General features: G+C 34.7%; 1 pseudogene; it reads right to left on the reverse strand.

Annotated features, from left to right (window-relative positions):
* Nucleotides 1-1,596: 1,596 nt before the first annotated feature.
* On the reverse strand, nt 1,597-6,966 carry LOC142358493 (charged multivesicular body protein 4c pseudogene; annotated as a pseudogene).
* Between the last annotated feature and the right edge of the window lie 804 nt (nt 6,967-7,770).

Below are 7,770 nucleotides of genomic sequence, written 5' to 3' on the forward strand. Positions count from 1 at the left end.
TGGCAAGCAAGTTTTATCGGCTCTCTAATCCAGTATTATTTTTTGTTGTTTGTTTAATGATTTGTAAGTTTTTGAAAGTTTTTCTATCTCTTCCTCATTTGGTAGACAATTAAACCAGAACGTGGATCAGAGGGATCGGAACATTATGTGCTAACGCACATTACCGACCCTCCTTGATTTGGTCTACTACTCAAACGGTAAACAAAAAATGCTTATTTTGATAACTTGAACTTTTGACGCTGAAAAATGAACCATGTTAAGCAAACTGGTCCATTTACGGTCTATATCCTCCAAAATTTCAAAAGACAATAAATAAAAACTACTTGAATTGTCTGCACAAACTCATTTAATAAATAACACTATTCGCTCATTTTTCTTACATATTTGTCAAATAACTTTCTTATAGTATGCTAGGGGACAAGTTTAAGAACACGAATTGTTTTTAAAGACGAACTCAAAAAGATGCTCCCAAAAATAGAAGAGTGGGAAAATTTGATGCTAAACTTAACCGTAACTTTGCAAAATTTAAAAAAAGCTGGACACTGCATAATAAATGTGTTGATGTTTCCTCTAGAGTTTGTATTTGAATTGTGTTTTAGTTTACTGCTAAATTTTTGTTGTTTCACTGCTGAATGCAATAAAAGTTATTTTCAGGTAACCACACCTGAACTTGTTCCGATGCAAATTTACCTGAACTTTTTTAGAGTGTAAAAAGTCAAGGAAAGTATTGGAGTTTTGCTTCCATTTTGGAGTGATAGTTTTTGGCTAAGAAACACTAATAAAGCAATAACTATATTGTTCAGGGTATTTCTCAACTGTAAAAAAAAATTCAGTGAAAAACAAATCTGTTCTGAATATTTTTTTAAGATTACTATGTGTAGGAAAATTGATCAAAGATGCTGAAAAAATATGAAATAATTGCTAATTGGGCGAACGAACCGGAAAAAAAACAGGAAATGATTACGCTGAATATTCGCTCAAGCCTTTCAGTTGCGTAGGCTGAAAAAAGTCAAGAACCAGAATAATGAGTCATTTTTTAGAAAATGTAACACTGGCAGAAAATGGAGACATTGGCCAGCGTTACCACCGTTGGCCACCGTTACAGAAAAGATGACGTTCTAATTTGAATTATTACTGAATGTTCGACAAAATGTCTAACAATAACACCACTCATATTAATCGCTCGGCAAAATTAAACTCAAGAAAAAAATGACCTGAGAGTATAAGTCCCGCAAATAATGTGGTTCAAACGTAGGTGGGAGTAATAAGATTTTCAATTAAAAAGTTACTATTTATTGTAAGAGGATTTCAACATAACACACTTTTTCCTGCATATCCAACAACTTTTTTCGTAAATCTGCAATGAGTAATTTACATTATTAGCTCATCGATTTGATATGAAAACAACAGGATAATTTTTCGCAAAAAAACTTGAATCTGTTTTCCCCTGGAGTGGAATATGAACATGAAATTGGTGCTTTGCTAAGCTATCTTACTACTCTTCCTTTAAGGTATCATGAGCCATATTGTAAATGCAAAAAACCTGAATTAATTTACTCACACTTTCTTTGAAAACAGTTTTGCTCCAGGGGAAAAGGTAATAGATCCAAATTTAATTTTCACTTGGATTGCGCAAAGGCTCTCAATTCATCCATGCCATCGTCTTCGTCCTTGACGGCGGGCAGACTTGACGTAGGTACACTTGGCAGAGACTCTCCAGGCACTGGTGCGATGTTGAGCATCTCCGCATCCAGGTCTTCCTGCATCAATTCGTTCAACTCCGCCTCGAGGTCGTCTTCATCAAGGTCATCGGCTCCGTAGCCGATCTGTCTTGAGAGGGCATCGTTGATGGCCTCGCCCTGTTGGATCTGTTCTTCAATGTCATACATCATGTCTTCCAGTTTGTCCAAATTGTTTGATTTCTGAGTTTGTTGCAGAGATGTGGCCGCTTGTTGCATAACTTTGCCTACCTCGGCATTGAGTTTAGAGTCCTCTATATGATCCTGTAATTCACAGCCGTAACTGTGAACAACTTTAAAGAAGCAAGAACAACTATTGTTTAGTTAAAAAAAAGAAGAAGGGTCCGTTTGTTATTTAACCCAAATCCAAGAAAAACAATGTCTGTTCCAATTGATCGGCAAGATAACCCAGGCTGAAGTGAGCGAACTTAGACCATTCTGATCAGACTGAAATGGGTAGCGCCGCATCGGGGTATCAGATCCAATTAAGTTGCTACTGGGGGAGGGGGCTAGACAACGCAGACGCAAGGGTGTTTTGAGATCACTAAAAAGTGTCGTTTCCTCTTTTCAATGGCATCTGAAACTGTTGCAATTTATTAAGTAATCTAATTTTGGCTTTGTTCACACAAAACTTTTGCTCAAAAAATTATTTTTCGATGAATTCTCCGTCATAAACCAGAAAACTCAATTATATAGATGATTCCAAAGTCTTAGATACCAAATGAATAGGATATCCAAGATACATTCCAATTTATGCTTTATTTAAAAAATTATTTGCATTTTTTTTTACATTTCTGGTTTCTTCTACAGTCAAAATCCGTGCTCTTCTCAAAGTTGCAAAAAAATGAGAAAAAAGTTGTTATGATTTGAACTCAAGAAATCAGAGATTTCAAAGAAAAAAGATTTGAACTAATTGTACAACTTTTTTACATTTACAATGAAAACAGAGATTTTTTTTCAAATTTTTTTAACCGAGTCTGACGCCAATACTGAATAAACTATTTTCCATACAAAAAACAAACTTGCAAAATTAACTTAAATTACAGTGGAAACAAAAAATATCGAGTTAATGACATTTTCTACCTTCATTGCTTTTAAAAACAAATTTATTTTTTTCGGATGTGTTATCTATCATATGAACGCAATTTCTCAATTTCAATAACAGTTTTATTACAGTTATTTTTGATGTTTTAACAATACAAAATATTGACTCAAAATATACCAATCACAAATAAATAGAAAAATTTTTTTAATCAGAAAAAGAAACATTCTGTTAATCATTCTGTTTTCTGAATTTTCCTTCTTTATCAACTTATCAAAACACTTTTTACGAAACCATAAGTGTTTTAAAATGATTTCACCTTCTGAATAAAAAAGACTTCAGGTTCAATTTGATGAACCTAAACAAGACTGAAATTCAAGACCGAAAAAAATTGAGGAAAAAAAAATTACAATCATTTCGTTTCTTTTGCTAAAAATACATACAAAACTAAATTCCGAAGCATATTTGAAAATGAGAACAAAAATTTTTTCAAAATTCAAACCTTTAACTTTACACGGAAAAGTGAATAACAGGAAAACTTTCTAACGTTGATCCAGTTTTTAGGACATTTCATTCGTAACACTTCTCGATTTGGTTTTCAAAGATACTGATCGCCAAAAATTTGCTTAACAAAAAAGCCAGGCTGGTAAAAAGCTCCCAATCGCCAAATAAATGGAAAATTAAACATGTAAGCGTTTGAACATTATCATGATGCTAAAATGAAAAGGAAATTAATGAAGTTCAAATTCTTTTTTCCAAACCAAGTCGACAAATTTTAAGCCAGAAAATTTGTTTTTGCGTCCAAAACCTTCATAACAAATGGTCAGAGTTGAAAACATAAAAGAACATGACAGGACAAACCCTGATCCACGATTGAGCGTACATCCGGATCCTTTCTGTTTCAGCCTTTTGTATGTTTTATGAACCCACTTCCAAAATGTGTTGATATATAACTCGTAACTACGTAAACAGCAATTGCATCTGAGGGTGTAATTGGCATGAGCCCTTTAGGCTGGAGGCCAAAATAGAGTAGACCCCAATATTCATTTATTAAACAACAAAAATGACCAATAAATGATTGGGAATGGGCTTGAAAAAAATAAAACACCCATATCAAAATTTAGTGAAAAAAGTATTCAAACAGACCCAACGTGCAGAACAAACAGCTGCTGAGAAAGCGAGTTTTTGAAACACACCTCTCTCGCTCTACTTCAAAAATAGAGATAAAAGAATTTATTGCCATAAAACCTTTTTGCTCCACTTCCTTTATCGACCTGACCAAAGTCAGAACTCAATCCTTACTTCCAAAAAAATCGAAGTAAGTAAACAGCTTTTCAGAAAAACAATGTCAAAACGAGTTAATTAAACAGAAAACAGGCTTAAGGGACAGCGACGAATAACAATTCCACTTATATGAACATTTCAATGAGGCTCGATATTGTAGCTATGCACATAACAAACCGCCAACTCGGTGAAATACTTCAAAACTCATATAAAGTTGCAACCAACATTTGATAAACGTCTTCAGGTTTTTCAAATGCCCATAAGCGCTTACAGAACTTATATTTGAAAATGAGAACGTAAAAATTTCCAAAATTTATACCTTTAACTTTCCCTGGAAAAGTGAAAAACTGAGGAAAACTTTCAAACATTGATCCAGTTTTTAGGACATTTCATTCGTTACACTTTCGGATTTCGTTTTCAAAGATACTGACCGCCCAAAATTTGCTAAACAAAAAAGTCAGGCTGGTATAATGCTCCCAACCACCAAATAAATCTGGGCGAGTTATAGCAACAATTTGTACCGTACTAACGGGTTTAATCAAATTACAGATGAAATCGCTGGCCAATTTCCGTAGCTGCCTTGCAACTCCAAATTTCCGCATGATGGACTTCAAATGAATCGATGTCAAGATTTGTTTCATTCAATAAAATTGTGCTCAGCAGCCAAAAGCAATTTAAGAGGCAAGTAAAGCAAACATTTATGTACACTATCCCTACATTAGGTGTAAACACCTTAGCGTTATTTTACAGGGATTTTTTTCTCTGCCTATATTTATTTATAGTTAACACGTAACAGTTTGTGTTTTCTTTTTAAGAAAATGCAATTAGGCGCTGAAAAATTTGCCCTCCCTTTTAGAATTTATAATGCGACGTCATTTCTCGTCATTTTTAATGTGCACTTGTAATGTCATTATGCAAACTCGTCTATTTTTTGCAAAAAAAAGGAGCATGATGAAAAAATAACAATAGAAAATGTGATGACATTGCAAAGTTATTCTGTATTCCTATAATCATTTAGAGTTCAATCTGCGTAAAACAACCAGACAAAGACACGAGGGTTCACACTAAACTGATTACAACAGTACCCTGATGATACTCAATTACGCCAACGTTTTTGTTCTGTATTGTATTGGGTTGTTTTTAGCCTTGAATCAATTTTATGGCAGATTAAAGCAGAAATCTAAAAGTTGCGCTGCTAACAATAATCAAAAACAATGTTATTAAGTGCAGCAACTTTAGCTATAAAACTTTCTTTAGCTCTTCAATGGTTCGAAAATTGAATATGTAAGCGTTTGAACATAATCATGATGCTAAGAAGAACAGGAATTTAATGAACTTGAAATTCTTTTTTCCAAACCAAGTCGACAAATTTTCAGCCAGAAAAAATATTTTTCCGTCCAAAACCTTCATAACAAAAGGTCAGAGTTGGTTGAAAGCATAAAATAATATGGCAGGACAAACTCTGATCTACAATTAAGCGTATTTCCGGATCCTTTATGTTTCGGCCTCTTGTATGTTTTATGAATGCACTTTCAAATTGTACTGTTATATAACTCATTACTACGCAAAAAGCAATTGCATCTGAGGGTGTAAATGGCATAGGCCCTCTACGCTGGAGGCCGAAATAGAATAGATCCCAATACTCATTAAACAAAAAATGGTCAGTATATGACAGGGGATGGGCTTGAAAAAAATAAAACACCCATATCAAAATTTAGTGAAAAAAGTAATCAAACAGACCCAACTTGTAGAACAAACAGCTGCTGAGAAAGCGAGAATTTGAAAGACACTTCTCTCACTCTACTTTTAAAATAGAGATAAAAAAATTTATTGCCATAAAAACTTTTTTGCTCCACTTCCCGTACCGGCGTGACCAAAGTCAGAACTCAATTCTTACTTCAAAAACAATCCAAGTAAGTAAACAGGTCTTAAGAAAAACAATGTCAGGATGAGTCAGGACGAGTTAGTTAAAAGGAAAACAGGCCCCAGGGACAGCGACGAATAACAATTCAACTTACATGAACTTTATCAATGAGGCTCTATATTGTAGCTTTGCACATAATAATGTATACTGCCAACTCAGCGAAATAATTCAGAACTCATATAAAGTTGCAACCAACAGTTAATAAACGTCTCTAGGATTTTCAAATGCCCATAAGCGATTACAGAACTTAAGGAAATCATCTCGAAAGTCTGCTGAAAACAAAACCTTACCAAAAGTTTTGCAGGGCATCTGCAAACTTGTCAGAATATTACATACAAGAAAAATAATGTACTAAAATTCATTACAACAGAACTATAAAAATGGGAACAATAGCACGCTGTCGTCGGAATTATATTTGCTGAAGTTGTTTAAATATAGAAATAAAAATCTGATTTGTTAGGAAAAAATGATCTGAAGAGAATTGAAAGAAAAACAATCCAATTTTTGAAAGCTGGATGTAACTATCCATATTATTTACATAAGCTACGTTGCTTTCAAAAGTCTTGAGTCAGATTATTTTCGAGTGGTAATTCACAAACCATTCAGAGACCAAAGAAGAAAATTTGGATCAAAAGTTATGTTACCAAACCCAACCAAACCAAACCAATAAGAATTTGGTTACATTTGTACTTACAAGAAGTTGGTCAAGGTTGAGTAGAATTCCGTCACAGTGTTTCAACTGGTCTTCGTATCTCTTCTTCTGTTTCAGTGCCAAGAGTGCTTTTCGTTTGTTACTCTTAGCGTGCTCTTTCGCTACTTGTGTCTCTTTGTTTATAAGTCTTTCTAAATGCTCTTGCTTCTTCTCCAGAAGTTCTGTCCAAAGGAACCATGCTTTCAATATAGACCGTCTGATTGGCCGACAGAAGTTGTAGCCAACAACCAAATTATGAGAATTTAGGCCGACAACCCGACGGCATACCAATTGCAATGATTAGACGAATTGTTCTCTCGTCCTCTCTCACTCACGAGCTGCATGGGAAAATTATAGAAGTTACAGTGAAAGAACATCTAAACAAGCACTGCGAGAGCCACAATGTCTTCGATAACTCCCAGAGTGCATACAGAGCTGGCAGATCCACAACAGAAAACTTGCTATGCCTAACCGAGCACATCTAAATGAAGCCCTTTGGAAGCATCCAACAGCAGCAGCCTTTCTTGATGTGCAACAGGCGTTTCATACAGTATGGCATAAAGGCCTTATCTACAAAATGAAGATGAACCAAGTTCCTGCCTGGATCACAAAGTGGACAGTGAGCTACCTCAAGGACCGAGAGTTAATATTGACTTATCAACAAGCTGTAGCTTCAAGCTTCAAGCCAAGGCGTTCCTCAAGGCAGCGTTATTAGCCCAACTCTAATTGTTCCGACGCCACTTGTGGGGGAAGGAACTATATACTCAAATGGGTTTTTTTTTTGTTCAGTGAATTTTGGCCGATCGATATATTCGTCGTAGAGAAATGTGAGTGGTATCATTAAAAAGCTGGTCCAGCGTAGAATTCAAAAGTAAAAAGATTTTTTTGAATTTCGTTTTTTTCGAGGAGTTATCGAGGATTGAAGTTTTGTGTGAACAATGGGATCTTTAGCATGATTGTTCACTTTTAGTACAATTTTCTTCAAACTAAGATCTTTTTTACGAAAACATTAATTCAAATTTCTATAAAAAGAATAAATTTTGAGTTCGTAAAAGTTGAATGCAAGGCGATAGAAAGACTAGTTCTGGTC

Source organism: Convolutriloba macropyga, unplaced genomic scaffold (assembly GCF_964194025.1).
Source record: "Convolutriloba macropyga unplaced genomic scaffold, txConMacr16.3 SCAFFOLD_2067, whole genome shotgun sequence".
Lineage (NCBI taxonomy): Eukaryota > Metazoa > Xenacoelomorpha > Acoela > Convolutidae > Convolutriloba > Convolutriloba macropyga.